This window comes from Rhinopithecus roxellana, chromosome 3 (genome assembly GCF_007565055.1).
Source record: "Rhinopithecus roxellana isolate Shanxi Qingling chromosome 3, ASM756505v1, whole genome shotgun sequence".
In the NCBI taxonomy this organism is placed as follows: Eukaryota; Metazoa; Chordata; class Mammalia; order Primates; family Cercopithecidae; genus Rhinopithecus; species Rhinopithecus roxellana.
In genome coordinates, this window is record NC_044551.1 from 167,684,059 (window position 1) to 167,707,224 (window position 23,166).

The following is a 23,166-nucleotide window of genomic DNA, read 5'->3' on the forward strand; positions in this document are numbered from 1 at the left end:
GCCTGTGCAGACCCTCCGTTGTGTGGCCTTGTGTCTTTAGGTAGGGAACATCTTTTGTCTCTCCGCAAGAAGCTTTCCTCCAGGAAAGATAAAGTAATCGATAGGGTCTTTTAAATAGCTCCGCGTTTCCTGTCGGGAGAGGAGTATCAGCGCGTGCACCAAATCTGCTCTGGTATGTCACCTTATCTCCCGTCCCCGCTGTTGTCCCCAAACGCCGCCTGTCAAAGGAGACGCCACCCGCATTAGGACCTAGACTGGGGCCCTTCCGCTCGGGGTCAGGCGCAGCTCCCTCGGCTTGGGCCCCACCGCCCCTTTGGGAGTCCGGGAGGGTGGACAGAAGAGACGGGAGCCAGGATGAGGGTGCGGGGGCCCTAGAACCAGAGGCTGGTAGGAGAGCGAACTCTCAAACGCGCTGAACCGGCCCATCTGGGAGAAACATTAGGGCGCATCTGTCTCCCGGAGGGCTTCCTTTTTTTTCCCAACCAAGAAAATAGGAAATCTTGGTTACAGGCTAGTTGTGAGCGAATCCTCCTTTGTCCGCGTCCGGAGGAAAATCAGGTTTATTCTTCAGAGAGGGCCGCTTGGACTTTAGGAAGTGCCTGCCGGGTCCAAGGTTACTTTCCGGACTGCGACGAGATGAGGTTTCGCCAGCCACCGTCCTAGCCTCTGTCAGCGTCCCCTGCCCAGCCTGCAGCAAGCTGGAGTCAGAGCTGACTCCCTGCCGCAGGGCAGGGCGAAGGGAAACAAGGTGCCAAGGTGCTGCCAAGGCAGGTCTTCCAGCCACAGCAAAGGCCCTGTGGCCAGCCTAGGCGGCCCCTTCCTGTGGCTAACCCTCCGCGATCTGCAGGCCTAAGTGTTTCTAGGTACCCCAACAGCGGCTAGGCCCTGGGCCTCTCCGGACGTCCAAGCACTGTTATGCAAATCTCCTCATTTTTCATTTTCTGTATTCAAAGTTCGCTGTATCCAGTTTTTATTTTAAGAAAAATAAACCAAATAACAATAGCAAAGCACTCTCAGTATCCTGCCTTCTATCCCCAAACCATGCACAAACCCATCAACCACCTCGATAACCACCTCGATAACATGGGAGTCAGCCTCTCCGTGTTTCTAGTCTCACAATTAACCGCGGGGATCCCCTCTCTTGAGAAGCTGTAGGGGAAGATACCTCTTGGGTTCAATATAGCCTTGCTCCCTTCAACTTGCCCAGGATCACTCTGGATTACTCCAACTGCTGAGGGAGGACCACCCACCAAAACACAGCCTGGGGGAAATCCGGGCCTTGGGAAAATGTGGGTTCTCATTTATCAGGGTTTATTTATCCAAAATAAAAATTACTGTAGGGAAGTAAAGGAGGGAAAAACATCTTCCTCCCTTAGGAGGCTTTTTTGAATGAATCTTCTTCTCATTCTTTAAGGCCTTGGTTTAGGCCTTCCTATTCCCTGTGGGCCTTTCCATATTATCTCAGCCTTAGTTATAAAAAAAATGAATTTGATTATTATCAGTAACCAAAGGTTGCTGGTGGAGGAAGGGAGACTAGCTGTGTTTTCTTGCATTGTGTGTCATTCGCACCGTGGGCTATGCTGGAACCAGAAGAACACGAACTGGACATCACCCTCCCATTCTGGGACCAATGCTTGAATGCCCTGGTCTCCTGGCCTCTTTGGTTACTCTGGTGACCTAGTTACTCAGTCCTGGGTAGCCCTGGAGATGACTTTCCTGGAGGGGGAAGGCTGCCTCTCCCACTCCTCCAGGTCGGGGGCCCTCAAGCTGGGCTACTTTGAATGATCACTTTTGTTAGAAGGAGTCCTGGGAGATTCATTTCTTTTCTTCTAACAAGATGTGTGGGTGGGAGATGAGGAAGTCCAGGCATTTATAATTCAGAGTGGTGAGACAGTCAAGGGGGGTTTAGGTGAGGATCCCACTGCATCATCCTCTCCCTAGATGTGACAGTCATCTCCTAGGGACCTAGGCCCTTTTCTTAACAGTAGCTGTACTGCCTCTTCATTAGAAGTGGGAGAAGGGAGGTGGGACCAGGTGGCACTGGGAAAACTCTCAGCCACTCCTGGATCCTGCCTTGGATCCTGCCTGCCAAGCCATTCCTGGATCTTGACTCTGGGAGATACTACTTACGGTAAGAAAGTGGGCTTTGCTTGTGCCTGTGACAAATTATGGGAACCCTTAAGCTCCCAACCAAGTCCAGCAGTGTACTTGCTTCCACTTGCTGAACACTTTTTGATTTGGGGGAACTTTTAACTCCAATGTAACACAGGACTGAACAAAATAACAGTGAACAGCCCCATGAATTTTTACAAACTGAGCATTGCTGCATCACTAGCACGAAGTTCAGGAAACAGAACATTACTAGCAGCCAGAAAGCCCTCTTGAGTTCTGTTTACCCCCAGGGCAGTAACTATTCTGACTTCTAACAACATAATAGTTTTGACTGTTTTCAGACTTCACATGTATCTAAATACAGTATGTACACTCTTTGTGTCTGATAATTTTACTTAGTATATGTTTGTGAGGTTCAACCACATTGTTTCTGGTTGTAGCTAGCTACTTTTCATTGCTGTCTAAACATTTCATTATGTGAAGATGCTACTGTTTATCCCCATTCTCTGCTGATGGACATTTGGGTAGTTCTCAGTTTTTAACTGTTAGGAATAGTGAGTGCTGCTATGAATTGTCTTGTGTGTGTCTTTTGGTGAACATGTGTGCACATTTCTGCTGGGTAAATTTCTAGGAATAGAATTGCTGGATCATAGGATATTCACAAATCCAGCTAGAGAACATTCTACTCAGCAGTTTTCCAAACTGGCTGTACAGATTTACGCTTATATTGGCAGTGTACAAGAATGGCAGTTTCTCCACATCTTTGCAAACATTCGGTATTATGTGTTTTAAATTTTAAGCCGTCCTGGTGGGGGCGTGGGGGTGTCTCATTGTGGTTTTATTTCACCTTTCCCTAATGACTAATGAATTGAGGATCTTTTCAAATGTTTGTTGATTTTTTAATATACTTTTTTTGTGAAGTGCCTGTTTAAATCTTTTGCCTTTTACTTATTGATTAGTGAGAGTTCTTTTTATATTCGGATAGGAGTCCCTTGTGGGTTATATGCTTATTGTGAGTAACACTGCCCAGTCTGTGGTTTGCATTTTTACTCTCTTAATGATATAGCACCTATTTTTGGCTCTGGTCTAGTGACATACTTCTGACCTTGAGGTTGTAGTACTGCTAGTCTACTTCTGGGGTATCTGTGGCTGAGATATTTTCTTGGGCTCTGGCTTACCAGACCTGCCAACATGGTAAAATCTTTGAAGACAGAATCCAGGGCTGGTTCTGCTTGTTTTTCTCATAGTTAACTAAAGCTTTGTCCTCCCCAGGAATATTTTAATGACCCATTAAATAGGGGGAAACTGCAAGAGGACCCTTTGGATTTTACAGAGAGGGTCGAATTCATTATTATGTATCCCTTTTTGATACACAGTAGTGGGTCAAATCTTTACCGAGCAATGTAAGCAGAAGAGTGTAAATTCGATGAGTTTGGAAACATGCACAGTGTAAACCTGGAAGGAGAGCTGAGGACTACCCACTTTTAAAGTCTCAGTCTGAGCCCTGCCTCTTCCAGGGAGTTTTTCCTGATTGCTGCTGTTCAGGAAGAGTCACTTTCCTCTTGGAGCATGAGTGAAATGTGGGTATAGTTTTGAACAATCCTTCTGGAAAGCAATTTGGGAATTTTCATTTTAAAAATCTTTACAAAATATAAGGTGAAAATAGCATAAAGTTAGTTTTAGTTATTTTAATCATTTTTTAGTTTCTTTTTTTTTTTTTTTTTTTTTTGACAGGGTCTCACTCTGTCTCCCAGGCTGGAGTGCAGTGGTGTGATCATGGCTCACTGTAGCCTCTACTTTCCAGGCTCAAGCGATCTTCCCACCTCAGCCTTCTGAGTAGCTGGGATTACAGGTGTTTGCCACCACACCTGACTAGTTTTTAAATTTTTTGTAGAGAGAGAGGGGTCTCCCTATGTTTCCCAGGCTGTAACTTCTGGGCTCAAGTGATCCTTCAATCTCAGCCTTCTGAGTAGCTGGGACTACAGGCATGCACCACTACCATGACTGAGTCACTTTTAAATTTTTTTGTAGAGACAGGGTCTAGCCATGTTGCCCAGGCTGATCTGGAACTCCTTGGCCTCAAGTGGTCCTCCCACTTCGGTCTCCCAAAGAGCTGGGATTACAGATGTGGGCCACTGTGCTTGGCCTATTTTTCAGTGTTTTAAACCTGTTTGTATTTTTCTTTTTAAAGAGGTGTTATCTTAACAAGTTTGGGGAGTTAGGGAGAAAATTAAAAAGAAAAGGTATTATCTGTTTTCATCTTTGATCTATTGAGATCTTAGGAACCCTTTGTCATTTTATTTTGTGCTGCAAATATTTTTACCATTCTCCCATTTGTCATTTCAAAACGTTCATTTTGTAGTTGAAGACACTTGATGATAATGTACAAAGGGGCCACTCAAACACAGGGGGTGGAGATGGGATGTTTGATTCTCAGTTGGGACTGGTCAAGAGCAATGTCAGGGCCCTAACCTCCCTTGCGGCTGGCCCAAGGCAGTGGGGATTCCATAGGACGAAAGCCTGTCCCACTCTAGCCTTGTAGAGTATGAAGAGTCTGTAAGTAGCTGGCTTTAGAGACTGGGGAAACCTGGGGGACTGCCTTCCTTAAAGTTTCCATCCTAGGCCCCAGGCTGGCAAAGATGGAATGGAGGAGGGAGTGCCACTGGCTACTCCCAGGGCAGAAGGAAATTGAGAGCAGATAAACCAACAGAAAGAGGTGAGGAAGAGGTGCCTGGAGTTTGGGCTGGGGAGTTGGGGGGACTTGGGGAGGATCCAGAAGAAAGGAGAACATCAGCCAGGGCAGGAAATCTGATGGGCAGACTCAGGCTCTGGAGTAGGGCTGCAACCTACTGCATAGAATTGTTTAATCTCCCTGAACCTCAGTGTTCTCATCTGTAAAATGGGATAATACTTGTACTTTGTCAAAAGATTGTTTGTGAGAACTAAAGAAGTTAACATTGTAAAATATAGCCTCAGATTCTTTGCTACTCTTCTGATTGAGAGGTAGGATTTATGTCCTCCCCCTTTGAATCCAGCAATTTTGCTACTGCCTCAACCAATAGAATACCAAGGAAGTGACACCATAAGACTGCAAGCTCTAGGTCAGAAAAAGCCACTTACCTTCTTTTCTGTTTGCTGGAACATTTGCTCTTGGATCCCTGAGCTACTGTGTGAGAGACTGGCTCCCTGGAGGCCACCATGCTGTGAGGAAGCTCAAGCCACAGAAGGAGGTCACAGGTAGGACACTCTGATGGACAGTTCTAGCTAAGCCAGCCTTCTAGTCATTCCAGTGCAGGTGCCAGATGTGTGAGCGATGAAACTTCCAGATGATTCCAGCACCTAGCTGTTCCAGGATTTTTTTTTTTTTTTTTACAAGTCTTCTTTTGCTGTGTCTCCCAGGCTGGAGTGCAGTGGCGCAATCTCAGCTCACTGCAACCTCCGCCTCCCAAGTTTAAGCAATTCTCCTGTTTTAGCCTCCTGAGTAGCTGGGATTACAGGCACATGTGGCCACACCCAGCTAATTTTAGAGACGGGGTTTCACCATATTGGCCAGGCTGGTCTTGAATTCCTGACCCCAGGTGATCCACCTGCCTCAGCCTCCTAAAGTGCTAGGATTACAAGTGTGAGCCACTTCGCCCCGCTGGTTGATCCAGTTTTCATAGCTGAGGCCCCAGGCTTCATAGAGCAGAGACAACTCATCCCTGTTGTGTCCTCTCCAAATTTCCAACCCTCAAAATCAGTGAGCATAATGAAACGTTTGTTTTCATACCACTGAGTTCTGGGATTTTTTGTTATGCAGCAATTAGATAACCAAAATGTGGTCCAAGTAGAAAAGGTTAGTGTACTGCTTGCCCTTTAGTGTTAGTCAAGTGCCCTTTAGTTAGTTAGGTTAGTGTAGGTGCTCAAGAAACAGCACGTGTTGGTAGCATTTTGGTAACAGGAGTATTCCAGTGTAGAGAACAAAGGGCTGTTAAGGAAGAAAAGGCAGAGGGTCCTGCTCTAGGAAAGCTGATCCTGGACAATCTCCAGCCTTCCACCTGGACAGTGTCTTTATCTTGGCTCCAATTTTAGCTCCCCTCCCACTTCTTCCAGAATTTGAAACTCCAAATAGCCACAAAAGGACGTAGTCGGCAGGCCTTAGAATTTACTTTGTGTACCCCTTTGTCCCCTTTTAAAAAGTTCTGGAGTGGCATTGGCAAGGATTGTAGCCTGGAGTTGAGCTTGGGGAATGTGGGGGTGGAGAGCAGAGGAAGTGTCAGAAAGCATTTTGTTGCTGCAACTGTGAAACCACAATAATACAATAGCCATAATGAAAATCAGGCAGAATAAGTCACCCCTGCTTCTATGCGCTGCTTTTCAGTTTGTTAAGTGCCTTCTTTCACGTGGCCTAGTCTTCAGGCATTTGAAGGTGGAGAACACATTCTTAGCACACTTCTTGGCAGGTTGCAAGTGTCCAACAAATGCTTGCTGATTGATAAGTATGGAACACATTGAGCAGTGACTTTACAGCAAGTCCCTCTGTGTGTGCACCGCCTCCTGCAAAGGGAGTTTGTTTCTGTGATTGTGCGTGAGTCAGGCTTTCAGTTGGCCCCGTTCAAGTCCCCTGCTTGTTTCTCCTTCTGCAGGGCCTCAGGAGGAGATGCAGTCAGGAGGCAACTAAGGGACATGGCATCTGGGGGGTCCAGGCCCGCAGAAAGGAAAGCCTTGGACTTGGCAAACACTATATAATTTTAAGCTGCAGCAGTACCGTCCTTTTACTTTTCTCTGGAGATGGTGTCCTGGCCCCAGCACATCCTCAGGAGTTTGTGGAGGGTGCCTGGGACTGTGTGCAGGGTTTCTATGGTGACTGCCGTCCTCTGTCCTCTGGAAAGTGGCAGGCAGTGCAACACGACAGGACAGATTTTCCACAACTGCAGAACATCTGGACAGGTTGTTAATGCTGCTGCACGCCACACCTTCCTGGGGCTGGTCTTGGCTCTCCTGAACCTCACATTGACTTTCCTCTGTAGTGGGGTGCCCATGACAAAGGTTCACCTGCCCACTTTTTTTTCTGCTTCTTTTGCCTTTGCTGCTGGTGGGGCTTCTCCTAGGAAAGCGGAAGAGAGAGGGGGCGGTTATTAGTCCATCTTCACACTGCTATAAAGAATTACCTGAGGCCGGGCGCGGTGGCTCACGCCTGTAATCCCAGCACTTTGGGAGGCCGAGGCGGGTGGATCACGAGATCAGGAGATCGAGACCATCCTGGCTAACACGGTGAAACCCTGTCTCTACTAAAAATACAAAAAATTAGCCGGCTGAGGTGGCGGGCGCCTGTAGTCCCAGCTACTCCGGAGGCTGAGACAGGAGAATGGCGTGAACCCGGGAGGTGGAGCTTGCAGTGAGCCGAGATCGCGCCACTGCACTCCAGCCTGGGCGACAGAGCGAGACTCCGTCCCCCCCCCCCAAAAAAAAGAATTACCTGAGACTGGGTAATTTATAAAGGAAAGAGGTTTAATTGACTCACAGTTCCACAGGGCTGGGGAGGCCTCAGAAAACTTACAGTAATGGCAGAAAGTGAAGGGGAAGCAAGGCATGTCTTACATGGTGGCAAGAGAAAGCAAGAGAGTGGAGAGAGTGGGGAAGTGCCACACGTTTAAACCATCACGTCTCTTGGGGAACCCCCTCACTGTCATGAGAACAGCATAGGGGAAACTACCCCATGATCCAATCACCTCCCACCAGGTCCCTCCCTGGACACATGGGGATTACAATTCAATTGAGAATTGAGTGGGGACACAGAGCCAATATTTTGGAAATTTGGAGCCAATTTTCTGCCTCTCATATTAGAAGGAGACAGAAAGAGAAAGAGAGATTGAGAGAGAAAAATAGAGGGATTGAGAGAGAGGGGAAACAGAAGAGGGGGCGAGTGAGAGAGAGAGACAGAGAGAGAGAAATGGGGGAGGAGATTGAGAGAAGAGACAGTTGATAGAGGAGAGATAGAGAGAGAGAGGCGGGGGAGAGAGATGACCTTCAAGGGCAAGGAGGGTTTACAAGTCTGAGGGAATGTGCCCAGCCTGGCCTGGGAGGGAGGGGTTCTGGGTGTGGGGAGAAGGAAAACGTCTCTCTCTCTGTCTCTCATCCACATGGGGACTGACAGTGGCCAGGTGTTAGGGAAGGAGAATGGGCACCAGCTTTTTCAAGGATGTTCAGCTTTGATGGAAACATTCATTTGCATGTTTAACTATGGGAAGAGTGCCTTTCTGTTAACCGGCTAAGGGTGGCTGAGTGGGGTGAGTGGGTGGTAAGTCATTCTGTGTCAGAGTCCTGTGAAGCAGCGGAAAGAGCACCCGGGGAGCAGTCCAGTGGATAACCTGCCTCTCCTGAGCTGTGTGTGCCAACCAGCCCCTTCCTTTAGGTGTGAAAATGGGAGTGGAGAGTTGTTGATCAAAAGGTACAAAGGTCCAGACACAAAGGAGGAGTAGGTTTTGACATCATTGCACAGCAGGGGGCTGTAGTCAATAATAATGTATTATACACTTCAGAATGACTAACTGCAGATTTCGAATGTCTCACCATAAAAAAATCAGGTAAGCAAGGTGATGGATATATTGATTAGCTTGAGTTAGGAGTTCCATACCACATACATATATTGAAACATTGCCTTGTACCTATAAATATATATATTTATGATTTGTCAATTAAAAATAATATCAGTGGGGCATGATGGTTCATACCTGTAATCCCAGTAATTTGGGAGGTCAAGGAGAGAGGATTGCTTGAGGCCAGGAGTTCCAGACCGGCCTGAACAACACAGTGACACCCATTCTCTACAAAAAATTAAAAAATCTGGCCAGACTCCTGCTTGAACCCAGGAGTTGAGACTGCAGTGAGCCATGATTACACCATTGCACTCCAGCCTGGGCAACAGGACTAGACTTTATCTCTTAAAAAAAAAAAAAAGTACTTTCTTTCCTTTTTTTTTTTTAAAGGCTAGTCAAGTGAAGCAGTGGGAAAGGAGAAGGAATAAAGAAACCTGTAACTGATTGTGACCAATTAGTTGTAAACACCATTGCACTCGGACCACCAGTGGGGCAGGGGGAGCTCAGAGTGTTTGTATTTCTTGTCTTCTCCCAGGCTTTGTCAGCAGGATTTGAGCTGGAATCAGATTCTAGCCAGGAATCCTCAGCATTGGGAAAAAGACTAGAAGAGAATGATAACCCACGGTATCTCAGTTGGGCTTAAGAATCACCTGGAATTCTTGTTCAATGCAGATTCTTGAGCTCCCTTCAGAAATTCTTATTTAGTAGGGCTCAGGAGTCTGCATTAAAAAAAAAAAAAACTTAAAAAAATTAAAAAGTATATATAGTAGAGACAGGGTTTCACTATGTTGCCCAGTTGGTCTCAAACGGCTGGCCTCAAGCGATCCTCCTGCCTCAGCTTCCCAAAGTGCTGGGATTATAGGCATGAGCCACAACGCCTGGCCCTGGAGCCTACATTTTGAAACAAACACGCCAGGCTATTTTGATGGCACTGGTTTTCTGATCTGCACTTTGACAGACAGACTTAAACCTTCAGTGTGAGTATTTGAGAGCACCATCCTGCTTTCCTGAGATGACAGACTCCTCAGGGAGGCAGCCAGGGCTTCCTGTTTCTACATGGGGAAACCAAGCCAGGCAGCCCTCTGGAGACCTGCTGTGGGGTGCCTTGGCAGGCTAACGAAGACCCACAGCCAGAGGGCCAGCCCTGGAGGATGGGGAGGACCACAGATTAAAAAAATGCAAACTCTTTTTGGCTGATAAATCTAATGTTGTTTCCTCATGGCCACATATAGATTTTGCTTTGCATCTCATGTTCTTGCTCTTTATTTTTAAACATTAAAAGTTTTTATTGTTTTATAAGATTCTATAAGTAAGGAATAAATTCTCATTGTAAACATTTCAAATTCCTTATAAATCACTCTATTTCCCTAGTCTCACGTCTCCCCTCAGAAATAACCCTTGTTATCTGTTAGATGTGTGTCTTTCCAGATGTGTGCTATTCAATAATACGTGTGGCTGTTGAGCCCCTGAAATGAGGCTGAAATGAATTGAGATCACTGGAAGCATAATTTGAGAATTTAGTATAAAAAAGATTAAATAGTTCATTAATTTTTTATATTAATTTTCATAATATTTTGGATACATTGGGTTACATAAAATAAATTTCACTTTGTAAAAATATGGATACCAGAAAATTTAAAACTATATACGTGGCTCACATTATATTTCTTTCTTTGTTTTTGTTCTTAAGACTGGGTCTTACTCTGTGGTCACCCAGGCTGGAGTGCAGTGGCACGATCACAGCTCGCTACAGCCTTGAACTCCAGGGCTCAAGCAATCCTCCCGCCTCAGCCTCCCGAGTAGCTGAGACTACAGGCTCATGCCACTGCACCACACTAATTAAAACATTTTTGTTTTGGTAGAGATAGGGTCTCGATTTGTTGCCCAGACTGCTCTCAAACTCCTGGCCTCAGGTAATCCTCCTGCCTCTGCCTCCCGAAGTATAGCAATTACAGGCCTAAGCCACTGTGCCTGGTCACTTTCTATTTCTATTAGACAGTGTTGTCCTAGATGTTTCCCTATGCATTTATACACATACATATGCACCTCTACATGTATAATTACAAAGAAAAGATAACAGGGATCATTCATTTGCATTGACCTACAGTTTGCTTTTTTTTTCTTACCAATCTGTTTCAGAGATCTTTCTATAACAGGACATATAGATCTGCTTTTTCATTTTAAAGGGATGCATAGTATTCCATACTGACAAGCCATGGTTTATTCAACCATTTCCTATTGGTGGACATTTGACTTTTTTTTTTGAGATGGAGTCTCACTCTGTGGCCCAGGCTGGAGTGCGGTGGCGCCATCTTGGCTCACTGCAAGCTCCGCCTCCAGGGTTCAGGCCATTCTCCTGCCTCAGCCTCCCGAGTAGCTGGGACTACAGGCGCTCGCCACCACGCCCGGCCAATCTTTTGTATTTTTGGTAGAGACAGGATTTCACCGTGTTAGCCAGGATGGTCTCGATCTCCTGACCTCATGATCCACCTACCTCAGCCTCCCAAAGTGCTGGGATTACAGGCATGAGCCACCGCGCCCGGCCCATTTGACTTGTTTCACTGGCTTCCCTGTTACTAACCAATGAACATCATTGCTTTTTGGCTTGTTTTTAATCCCACATCTCTTGGCATGCAGAACTATTTGAGGTTTCTCAGATTCTTCCTGAAAAGCGTAGGTGGTGATGTAGTGAAGTGTGGGGTAACTGTATGGTTTATTGTCCACGTGGGAACTTTGAGAGTGAAAGACAATGATATCAGTAATGATTCCAGGACATGAGGAGGTACAGACTCAGACTGTTCTGTGCAGATTCGGACATTTGGTCACTAGGGCCAGAGAAAGACTCCCAATGTGTGTTTTAATAAGAGATGCTTCACAAGATGAGGATGGGAAGTCAGTCCAAGACTGTCTCAAACAAATGCTGGACTCCAGCCTCCAGCTTTACCCCTTCCTTCTGTCTGGTAACTGGTGGGCATTGGGGCAGCCCCCTGAGGCGGGGGAGGGGACAGGGTGAGAAATGAAAATCTCCAAAGAGAAAGGCTCAGTGAATGAGGAGTCTCCTTTGCGGGAGGCCCTACCCCATAAGAGCTCTTTGTAGAGTAGGTGGTGGACAAGTCAGTGGAGGGTTTGCAGAGGTTGATTTCATTCTTGACCACTCGTGTCTAACTCAGGGACAATCCGAGCTGCTGTGACCTTGAGGGGAAAGATCCCAGCTATTGTTACTGGCTCCTTCGGGAAATCTCCACTCTCTTCCCGCCCTCCTTTCTGTGACTAATTTCTGAAATCTCTGTAACTGAGAAGGCATTGGATGAGGTTTCCCACTCTGGGAGGGCCCTGGGTGCCAGACTGGGGCAAGGGGGGGCTGAGGCTCCCGTGCAGTCACATGCCATCCCTCAAGAGCAGGAGCGCAGGCCTCCAGATTGGGTGGCAGCAGCTGGTGGGGTATTGGGATAACCTCACCGATGACTGGGTAGATAGGGCTCTCTTGTGTTAGCAGAGTCCAGAAAACAGTGTGCTCCCTGATGAAAAGGCCACGGTCACTGTCTTACGGGCTCTGCCTGGCTCTGACAGTTCTCAGCTGCTCCATAAATCTTCCATCAGTTGCATCTGGCCAAAAAGATGTCATCACCATTTTTCTCCTAGCGACAAAAAGTAAAAGGTCATTAATGAAAGTGCTCCTCTCTGCCTGTTCAAACCAAAGAAGATGATCTTCAGTTTTTCAGTGGAAGGGGAAGTGAGTGTTGAGGTTGGGTTGTTTATGTTATAGTAATAGTTTATATTTATATGTTGTACATGAGTATAAGGAGATGATTATGTTTTGGGTATTATTGAACACTCTGGGCACACACAGACTTAATACACAGAACATTACAATCTGAAAGTTAAAAGGAACATTAGTGCTCATCCAGTTGTTTTTTAATTTTTTGCTTTAAAGCAGTGGAACCCTCATAGGAAATGATATGTTTATGCAAAATCCCAATACATCAAACAGAAGGACTGAGCGTAGCGGAGGCCTGGCACTCAGGGCTTTCAATACCAGCTCCCCCTGACCTCATGGTGGCTCCTGTTTGGAAACTGCTCTGTTTAAATTCTCTATCCAGTCCCTAAATCCTCATTGTAGCATCCCCAGCAATTGATTGTTACGGCCTTGCCTCTTCCTCTCACACCCCCAGTGCCTTGGAAAGCAGCCTCTACTGTGCTAAGATAGAGCCAATGGTCAGAAAGACTTACTTGATCATTTATTATTTTTTATATATTTTGAGATGGGGCCTTGCTCTGGTGCCTAGGCTGGAGTGCAGTGGCGCAATCTCGGCTCACTAAAGCCTCCACCTCCTGGGCTCAAGTGATCTTCCCACCTGAGCCTCCCAAGTAGCTGGGGTCACAGGTGTGAGCCACCATACCTGGCTAATTTTTAAAAATATTTTACGTAGAGATGAGGTCTCTCTGTGTTGCCCAGGCTGGCCTGCAACTCCTGGGCTCAAGCAATCCTCCCGCCAAAATCCCAAAGTGTTGGGATTACAGGTGTGAGCCACTGTTGCTGGCCAGAAAGACTTACTTTAATAACAGTAAAATTCTCCTACTCCTCTCCACAATCTGTGATCCCCAGAAGGTTCTAATAGTAGCCCATTTAGTACCTGTGCTGGAGATGGTGGATATTTCCAGCTGCTGAGCAATGGATGTGCTAAACCGTAACTGCGTCCTTTGCTTGGACCGTGTGGTCTGTCAGGGATCTGGTTCATCTTGACTTGCACCGTGTGGATGCTGTCGGGGGCAGAAGTTGGCCACACATCACCCTCACATCACCCTCACATCACCCTCCTCCCTCAAGAGACCTCTTTAGGAGGCTGGGAGAAGTGCAGAGGCCCGTGCCTTTTCTTACCGTGGTCTCTGGTCTGATACTTTCCTGGCACACAGAGATAGCCTTGGGTTTTCATGTTCCCATGCTGACACCAGCCTTACGGAGGAGTCGCTTTATCAGCTGGTGTTACCCAGGTTGGAGGCTGATTTGGTAACTTCCTGAAAACAACAACAAACCCAAAGAAACAAACAAAAACAACCAGAGGCGTAGTTATCAGAGGGGAACTCAAAGGTAGCTTGGGATCTTGACAGTTCTAACTCTGATTTGGCCCGGAGGCTGCAGAGCCTGGTGGTGTTGGAAGACAGAGCTTTTTATTGTTTTCTTACAACTTTCGTCCAGTAGTCACCAGCAGTGGTTTAGTTAGATTCTACTTCTGGGTCATGATGTAAATTTAAGTTCCGGGCTGGGGATAAAAAATTCTAGGCCGGGCGAGGTGGCTCACGCCTGTAATCCCAGCACTTTGGGAGGCCGAGGTGGGTGGATCACGAGGTCAGGAAATCGAGACCATCCTGGCTAACACGGTGAAACCCAGTCTCTACTAAAAATACAAAAAATTAGCTGGGCGTGGTGGCGGGCACCTGTAGTCCCAGCTACTCGGAGGCTGAGGCAGGAGAATGGCGTAAACCCGGAGGCGGAGCTTGCAGTGAGCGGAGATGGCGCCACTGCACTCCAGTCTGGTCGAGGAGAGAGACTCCATCTCAAAAAAAAAAAAAAAAAAATTCTAAACGTGCTCTGCTAGTGTGTGTGTGTGTATGTGTGTTAAAAAAATTATTTATTTATTTTATTTAACATTAAAGTTTTTTTCCTGCTTGTATTTTTAGCAGCAACAACTAAAAATGTGATCTGGTTCCTCTTGTTCAGCTCCTGATGAGGGAGCTGACTCCCCGCTACCCCCACCCCACGGACTCTCTTGGACAATAGTTGCCGCAGGCTTCTGTCCTCTTGTTGGCTGTTGACACATTTCCCTTTCGAGTACAGATGCCCCTCGACTTATGTCCAGATGAAACCAGTCTACATTGGAAATACTGTTAAGTAAAATGCGTTCAATACACTTACAGTACCGAGCATCATAGCTTAGCCTACAGAACACTTCCATTAGCCTACAGCTGAGCAAAACCATCTCACACAAAGCCTATTTTATAAGAAAGTGTTGAACATCTCATGTCCTCTCATGGTGAATCTCTCTCATACTCACGATGCTGTGAAGCATTGCTAGAGTACTGTTCCCACGTCGCTAGCCTGGGAAAAGATCAAAGTTCAAAATCTGAAGTACAGTGTCAACTGAAATCTTACTGCTTTTGCACCATTTTACAGTAGAAAAATCATAAGTTGAGCCATTGTAAGTCGGGAGCCATCTATATAAAGACTGTTTCTACTAAACTCCATTATTAAAGAGATCATTTTAAAAAAGTTTTTATTTATTTTAATTTTTCCTTTTTCTTGTTTTTTTATTTTCTATAAGAGTTTGACACAAAATTAATTTTTAATTCTTATACAGATGAAGTCTTGCTATGTTGCCCAGGCTGGCCTTGAACTCCTGGCATCAAGCAATCCACTTTGGCCTCCTAAAGTGCTGGGATTACAGGTGTAAGCCACCAAGCCTGGCCTAAAGAGAGCATTTTATCCTCAGGTGAATGGCAGAGACCCATGGAAAGGTAGGGGATAGGAGGGGAGGGATGTTTTGGCCTCCACCAACATTCAAGCTAGAGACCTGGGCATGGAGAGGTTTCTGATCTGGTTGCTTACCTTAGGCTGGTGGCTTCCAAACTTGATTGAGTTTCAGGATCTTCTGGGGAGCTTGCTAACACACAGATTGCTGGGCCCCACCCCACATTTCTGATTTGGTGCCTTAGAATTTCCTTTTCTTCTCTCGCTCTCTTTTTTTTTTGAGACAGAGTTTCGCTCCTGTTACCCAGGCTGGAGTACAATGGCGTGATTTCGGCTCACTGCAACCTCTGCCTCCTGGATTCAAGCGATTCTCCTGCCTCAGCTTCCTGAGTAGCTGGGATTACAGGTGCCTGCTACCACGCCCTGCCAATTTTTGTATTTTTAGTAGAGGAGGGGTTTCGCCATGTTGCCCAGGCTGGTCTCGAACTCCTGACCTCAGGTGATTCACCCACCTCAGCCTCCCAAGGATTTGCATTTCTAATAAGTTCTCGGAATATTCATACTGCAGATCTGAAGACCGCACTTTGAGAACCACTGTCATAGAGCAGTCCCCTGAGCTATGTAGCTAAAGTGGAAATACAGTTAATCTTACTTCTTGTAGTAGATAATGGTTTAATAGCCACGGATTCTTCTGATCCCACTGTTTACCCCCTGTGCAATGTGACTTTTCTCCTCCTCCCCAGCAGAGGTGGAGTCTAGATCTCTATTCCTTGAATCTGGACTGATCTTGTTTCTTTTTTTTTTTTTTTTGGAGATAGGATCTGGCTCTGTTGCCCAGGCTGGAGTACAGTGGTGCAATCATGGCTCACTGCAGCCTCAGCCTCCCAAGTAGCTGTGACTGCAGGCATGCGCCATCACATCTGACTCATTTTAAAAATTTTTTGTAGAAATGGGGTCTCACTATGTTGCCCAGGCTAGTCTTGAACTCCTGACCTTCAGCTATCCTCCTGCCTTGGCCTCCTAAAGTGCTGAAATTACAGGCACAAGCCACTGCATCCAGCCTGGGCTAATCCTGTGACTTGCTTTGGTCAATAGAATGTCATGGAAACAGGTCAGGTGTGGTGGCTCATGCCTGTAATCCAGCACTTTGGGAGACTGAAGCAGGTGGATTGCTTGAGCCCAGCATTCAAGGCCTCTTGGAGTTCAAGACCAGCCTGGAGTTCAAGACCAGCCTGGGCAACATGGCAAAATCCCGACTCTACAAAAAACACAAAAAGTTAGCTGGGTGTGGTGGTACACACCATAGTCCCAGCTACTTGAGAGGCTGTGGTGGAAGGATCGCTTGAGCCTGGGAGGTTGAGGCTGCAGTGAGCCATGACTATGCCACTGCACTCCAGCCTGGGTGACAGGGCAAGGCCCTGTCTCAAAAAAAAAAAAAAAAAAAAAAAAAGAGAGTGTGATGGAAACAACATTGGGTGAGTTCCAGAGCCCAGATCTCAAGAGGCCTTGCAGCTTCCACCTTCACTCATTTGGAATTCTGCCCTGAGACTATGTTGCAGCAAAGTTAGTCTAGCCTCCTGGAGGATGAGAGACTACATGGAAGAGAACTGAGGCCCCCAGCCAACTGCCAGCACCACCTGCCAGACTCATGAGTGAGGGCATCTTGAATTTTCCATCCCAGTTGACTTTCTAGCTCAGATTTCTCAACCTCAGCACTATTGACATTTAGGGCCAGATAATTCTTTGTTGTGGAGGCTCTCCTGTGTAGGTTTTGCAGCATCCCTGGCCTCTACCCACCAGGTACCAGCAGCACCTACCAACAGAGTCCCCAGTCATCCCTGGTTGAGAACCACTGCTCCAGCTGAATGCAGCTGAATAAATGAATTCGTGGGGGAACCAGCTGAGGAACCACCCAGCCAACTCACAAAATCATGAGCCACAATCAACCACTGTTGTTTTAAGCCAGTAAGTTTTGGGTTATGCAGAGGTAAACAAGGGACTTCTCCTTTAGTCATTTCTTTCAGAGCTCTTCTTCCTGCTCTAGCATCACAAACTAAGAACGCTAGCTGCTTCTTTGTTCCACTTTTATATTTACCATTTGACCTTCCTGTGAAATAGTTGAACAGACATTTAAATATCTCTCCTCTCAGCAGAGAAAAATGAGGAGCAAGACCTTAAATAATTGCCACATAGCTACTCAGAAAAGTCAGCCTTTCTGATTCCTAGCCCAGTGCAACTCAGATCCTGAAGTCAGGCTGCCTGGGTATGAATCTTACTCTGCTACTTATGACAAACATGATCTTGGGCAAGTCACTTCACTTATTTGATCCTCTGTTTCCTCATCTATAAAACGAGGAAAGTAATATCACTTCATGGGATTTATTATGAGGTTTTAATGAGATGGACAATGGATCAGCAAATTGTTTTTTGGTGAAGGGGTACATAGTAAATATTTTAGGCTCGGTAGACCCTGTGGTTTCTGTCACGATTACTCAACTCTGCTGTTGTAGGTGAAAGTAGTCACAGACAATATGTATTCAAATGGGTATGGCTGTGTTCTGGTAAGACTTGATTTACAAAATCAGGTGGTGGGCTAGATTTGGGCCATGGAGTGTAATTTGTTGCCCCAGTGAGAGAGCATGGAAAGATCTTGGCCATCGCCCAGTGCCAGAGAAGCATTTGATAAGTGATAGCCACTGTTGATATCATACTATTATTATTACTTTATTGTCTTAGCAGTCTTGTTCTTCTGTTTCCCTTTTTTTGGAGACAGGGTCTGTGTCACCCAGGCTGGAGTGTGGTGGTGCAATCATGGCTCACTGCAGCCTGGACCTCCCGGGTTCAAGTGATCCTCCTACCTCAGTCTCCCAAGTAGGTGGGACTAAGTGCCACCATACCCAGCTAATTTTCATTTCTGTACTTCCTCTCTCAGCGTTGCTATTTGGTTCCATCTACTGGAGTGTGAGAAAAAATTCAGTTCCACTGTGGCCAACTGTGGTAGCCAGCTTCCAAGATGGCCCTCGGTGATTCTCAATTCCTGATATTCTGGAAGGATAGGAGGCCACATGGAGAACTGAAGCTCCTACTCCCCTCCCACAGTGAGTAGGACTGACCTGGTAACCAATAGAGTATTGTAGACATGACTGTGTATGACCTCTGACAGTAGATCATAAATGACATCGTAGTTTCCTACTTGCCCTTTTTTGGATCACTCACTCTGGGGGAAACTAGTTGCCATGTTGTGAGGATGCTCAAGCAGCCCCATGGAGAAGACTATATGGCAAGTAACTAAGACCTCCTGCCAACAGCCAGCATATGCTGGCCAACCATATTAACAATCTGGAAATGAATCTTCCAGCCCCAGTAAATCCTTCAAGTGATTACAACAGAGCCAACATCTTGACTCTAATCTCATGAGACACCTGAAGTCAGAGTGATCCAGCTAAACTGTTTCTGTATTCCTGACCCACAGAAACTGTATGAGATTATAAATGTTTATTGTTTTCTTTCAGCTGCCAAGATTTGGGGTAATTTGTAATGCAGCAGCAGATAACTAATACACAAACTCTCATAATTGCCTTATAGTGGCTAATGTCTGCTTGGCTTGCATAAGAACACAAATTTGCTCTCAGGCAAGAGTTTTCTGATCACTTAACACCTTGAGTGGTAGAATAATTGGCAGAGCCATGATCAGTTGGCCACTGCTGCTAAACATTTTTGAAGATCCCCTAGCTTCAAGTGATCTGACTCCTACATGACCATCCAGTCACATCTCTCAGAAACTCTCGTGCAACCTGCGTTTTACAACACTAAATTATTAATACTGTGTTACTAATTGTAAGTGTATTAACATTAGAGACAATAAAACTATTAGATGCATACCAAAAGTGTGCTGTGCCCATTCTCATTTAATTTTCAGGACTTCGCTATGAAGAAAGTACTAGTATTAGCTCCATTGTACTTAGACCAGAAAACTGTTTTTAGAAGAATTTTAGAGCTAGGGGCTGAGTGAGGATTGGAGTGTTCCTGACTTCAGAATCGGAGCTTCTTAGATACTCTTTGCTTTTTATTGCCCCCATCTTTGCCCATACTGTTCCTTCTTCCTCGTGTTCCCTTCCCCCTTCTCTAGCAGGTGAATACCTACTTCTATTTCTTTTCTTCTTCTTTTTCTTCTTCTTTTTTTTAAGTAGAAATGGGGTCTGGGTTCTCACTATGTCGCCCAGGCTGGTTTGAAACTCTTGGACTCAAGTGATCCTTCTGCCTTGTTCTCCCAAAATGTTGGGATTACAGGTGTGAGCCGCTGCGCCCAGCCCCTACTTCTATTTCAAGAGCCAGCTGAACTGTCATCTCCCCTGTGCCACCTTTCCTGACATTCTTAGCCAGTTAACAAATATTTATCAAGAGTCTACTAAGTGACAGTTCCACAGGCTGGGAATGCAGCAGTGAAAGTAAAACAAAAATCAAAAGAATAGCAAAGTCCCCACATTTAAGAAGTTTACAGTCTGGTGGAAGAAAATAAATACATTCAAACAGATAAATAAGATAATTTTAAGCCATGCTGATGGATTGGTTTTGGGGGATAAAAAGGAAAAAGAAGGATTGAGGATAACCTCTCAGTGCCTGAGAATCTGACTTAGGCAACTAGCATCATTTCTTGGGATGGGGAAGACTTGAAGAAAATCTGTGTGTGTGTGTGTGTGTGTGTGCGTGCGCGCATGTGTTTTGTGTGTGTGTGTGTGTGAAGGGAAGGGTAATTGGCAGGAACTCAATAGCTGTCTTATAGATGAAGCCAGGTGGGGTGGCTCGCACCTGTAGTCCCAGCACTTTGGAAGATTGGTACAGGTGGATTGCTTGAGCCCAGAAGTTTGAAATCAGCCTTAGCAACATAGGGAGACCCTGTCTCTATTTCTACTATATATATGTCTTATAAATGAGTTAAGTTTTAGATTCTTGTAGACATCCATGTTTTTAACAGGCAGTTGTTTTTTGAGTCAGGAGTGCAGTGGATAGATCTGGGTTGGAGATATGAATTTGGAAACCATCAGATGGTGTTTAAAGCCGTGGCAATGAATGACAGTAAGTAGGAGGAGTATAGAGAAGGAAAAGAAGGTCCAGGACTAGTGTTATCCTTGGTCAAGTTAGCTTCCCCTCTTCCTAACTCCATCATACTGTGCTTTGATACTTTTTGATATGGTTTGTTCCTCAGTAGACTGGGAGCATCTTGGGGGCCACATGCTCATTGCAATGCCTGATCCACGGTAGGTGCTTCCTAAATGTTAACTGGTGTCACGTGATCATCTGATCAAATGAGGAACTCCTGTTATCCTGGAGCTTAGGTTGGCCATGATCAAGTTCATGCCTTTGGCCGTGTGGGATACATCTTATGCTCCAGCTCCAAGGTAGTCATGTTTCTGATGCTCCACTGCAGGAATCACCCTGATATGTGGGCTGTCAGGAGGTGAGGTGTCCAGGGCAGTGAGCTCTGCCTTATAGGGACTGTGATTGAATTTTCCAGACCAGGACAGATGGGGCGAGCCCAAGAAGGAAGAACCATTTAGGAAAGTGAGATGTAATAAATGAAACCGTTCTCCCTAAAAACATAAATATGGGTAATATAACAATGGTTCAGCAAATAATTAGAGAAGTATAAGAAGTAAGAAACGGAAGGGGACCCAAACTTATCAATGATGATTATTTGAGGGATGCCAGAGTCTCAGGAAGGAAGAGGAAAAATGAGGGAGCAGGGATTTAATCTTGTTTAGCAGCTGTTAAAGTGCCAGGTGCATATATATATATATATGTATATGTATATATATATATATATATATATGTATATGTATATATATATATATGTATATGTATATATATATATATATATTTTTTTTTTTTTTTACTAAATTTTACTATATGTGTTTTACAGAGAGAAAGCAGATGTGTAGATGTGTAATATCAAACAGCTAGTACTTGAATTCAGGTTTGTCCGGCTCTAAAAGTCATCAAGAAATAAAAGCTTGGGTGACAGCATTGACAAGAATTGAATCTGGAATCAGGAAGTTACTGTGTTTTGGATATTGTATTTGAAAAATTGCTTGCAGAATTAATTTTAGGCTTCAGATGATGATATTTTCCTCCTAAGAAGATTTATGTTTGCCTCTGTTAGGCTTCTGGGGCACCAACAATTTAGGTTTACTGAAATCTAATTTCGGGACTTTAGAATACCTGAAGTGGAGTTGTGGTCTCTGCAAGGGCCTGTCTGCTTCTGGGTCACACTTACTTGTAGGGAGCTTTCTTTTGGAATCCCAGTTCAAGATGAATCCCAACCCCACTCTCAGCCTCAGATTCGGTCCCGGCCCCTTTAGCCCCGCGAGGCTCTTGAAAGTCCACCCAGCCTCTCGGCCAGCCATGGTAGAATTGACACACGCTGCAGCGCCCAGGGGAGCTCAAGGGACAGACTCCCTTCGCATGGACTCCTCCTTCCTTTGGGTCCTGGCTGGTTATTCTTCACGATTTTGTAGCTCTCTGGTGTCTTTAAGCAGTTTGTTTTTTTTTTTTTTTGAATAATTATCAACTTTATTAAACGCATACAACACATGCTTATAAACAGTAGCAAGACAAGCTGATAATTTTTTTCGTTTCATCTGACCGATAAAATTCTCACAAAGAAACCACTTCTAAAAAAAGTCTATATAGATTTTTCTTTCAGTTTATTTTACCTTTGTGTGCTTTAGTGACAAGTCCTTATACCTGAGACAAAGTGATAATCATTTAGGAATCACCATCATCATAAATTATTTTACATTTATTTTATTCTTTTACAGACCGGGTCTTGCTCTGTTGCCCTGCCTGGAGTGCAGTGACTGTTCACAGATGCCCTTCCAGTGCACTGCAGCCTTGAACTCCTGGGCTCAAGTGATCCTCCTGACTCAGCCTCCCATGTAGTTGGGACTACAGGTGAGTGCCACCACTTCTGGTTTATTATTTTACATTTATTGAGAAGAAGGGCAGGTTAATTTTATTATTTACTTTGAATCGATTAATAACCTTCAATTCTAACTGTGCTGGGCAAAGTAACAGAGAGGGCTTGACAATATCCCTCTTCATTATGTATTCCAAGACATTTCGTGTTTTTTTTTTTTTTTTTTTTTTTCCATTTGTCTGATTCAGGATTTACTTATTCTGCAGCATTCCCAGGTGGGCTCAGTGGAATGGAGGTCAGTCTGAATTACGTACTTTGCTATTACTGATCATTATCACGGTAACTAATTACTTTTACGACCTTGGGTTGAGGCTGGGCACAGTGACTCACCCCTGTAATCCCAGCACTTTGGGAGGCCGAGGCAGGCAGGTCACTTGAGGTCAGGAGTTTGAGACCAGCCTGGTCAACATGGCGAACTCCCATCTCTACTAAAAATACAAAAATTAGCCGGGTGTGGTGGCAGGTGCCCGTAATTCCGGCTATTTGGGAAGCTGAGGCAGGGAGAAGTGCTTGAACCTGGGAGGCGGAGGTTGCAGTGAGCCGAGATGGCGCCACTGCACTCCAGCCGGGCAGCAGAGAGCGAGACTCCATCTCAAAAAAAAAAAAAAAAAAAAAAAAAAAAAAAAAAAAAACCTTGGGTCAGATGCGCTTTTCTTTCTTCATTAGTCAAATGAGATTGGTAACACTGGGTTTACCTGGCTCCTGGATTATTGCAGGAGCAAATGGGATAAGCTACATGGAAACATGGAATCGAGTGTAAATGTGAGGTGCTAAAGCCCAGGTCCTGCACCCCAGATTTCCAGAGGCATCTGAGCCCTGTTGGAAGGAGGGCCCATGCTGACTCCCAGCCCCAGGGTGCAGGTGCTCAGAGCAATTTGCATCAGGTGGTCTCTTTTGTTGCTTTTTAAACATCAGGCAGGTTAATGGTTCACCATTCTGCGAGTCAAATCTTGAATCTGGATGATCAGGTGAGTTTTTATTGTACTTTTTCTCACTTCTTTTCCCACATAATTGCATTTCAGGAAGTTTCCCTG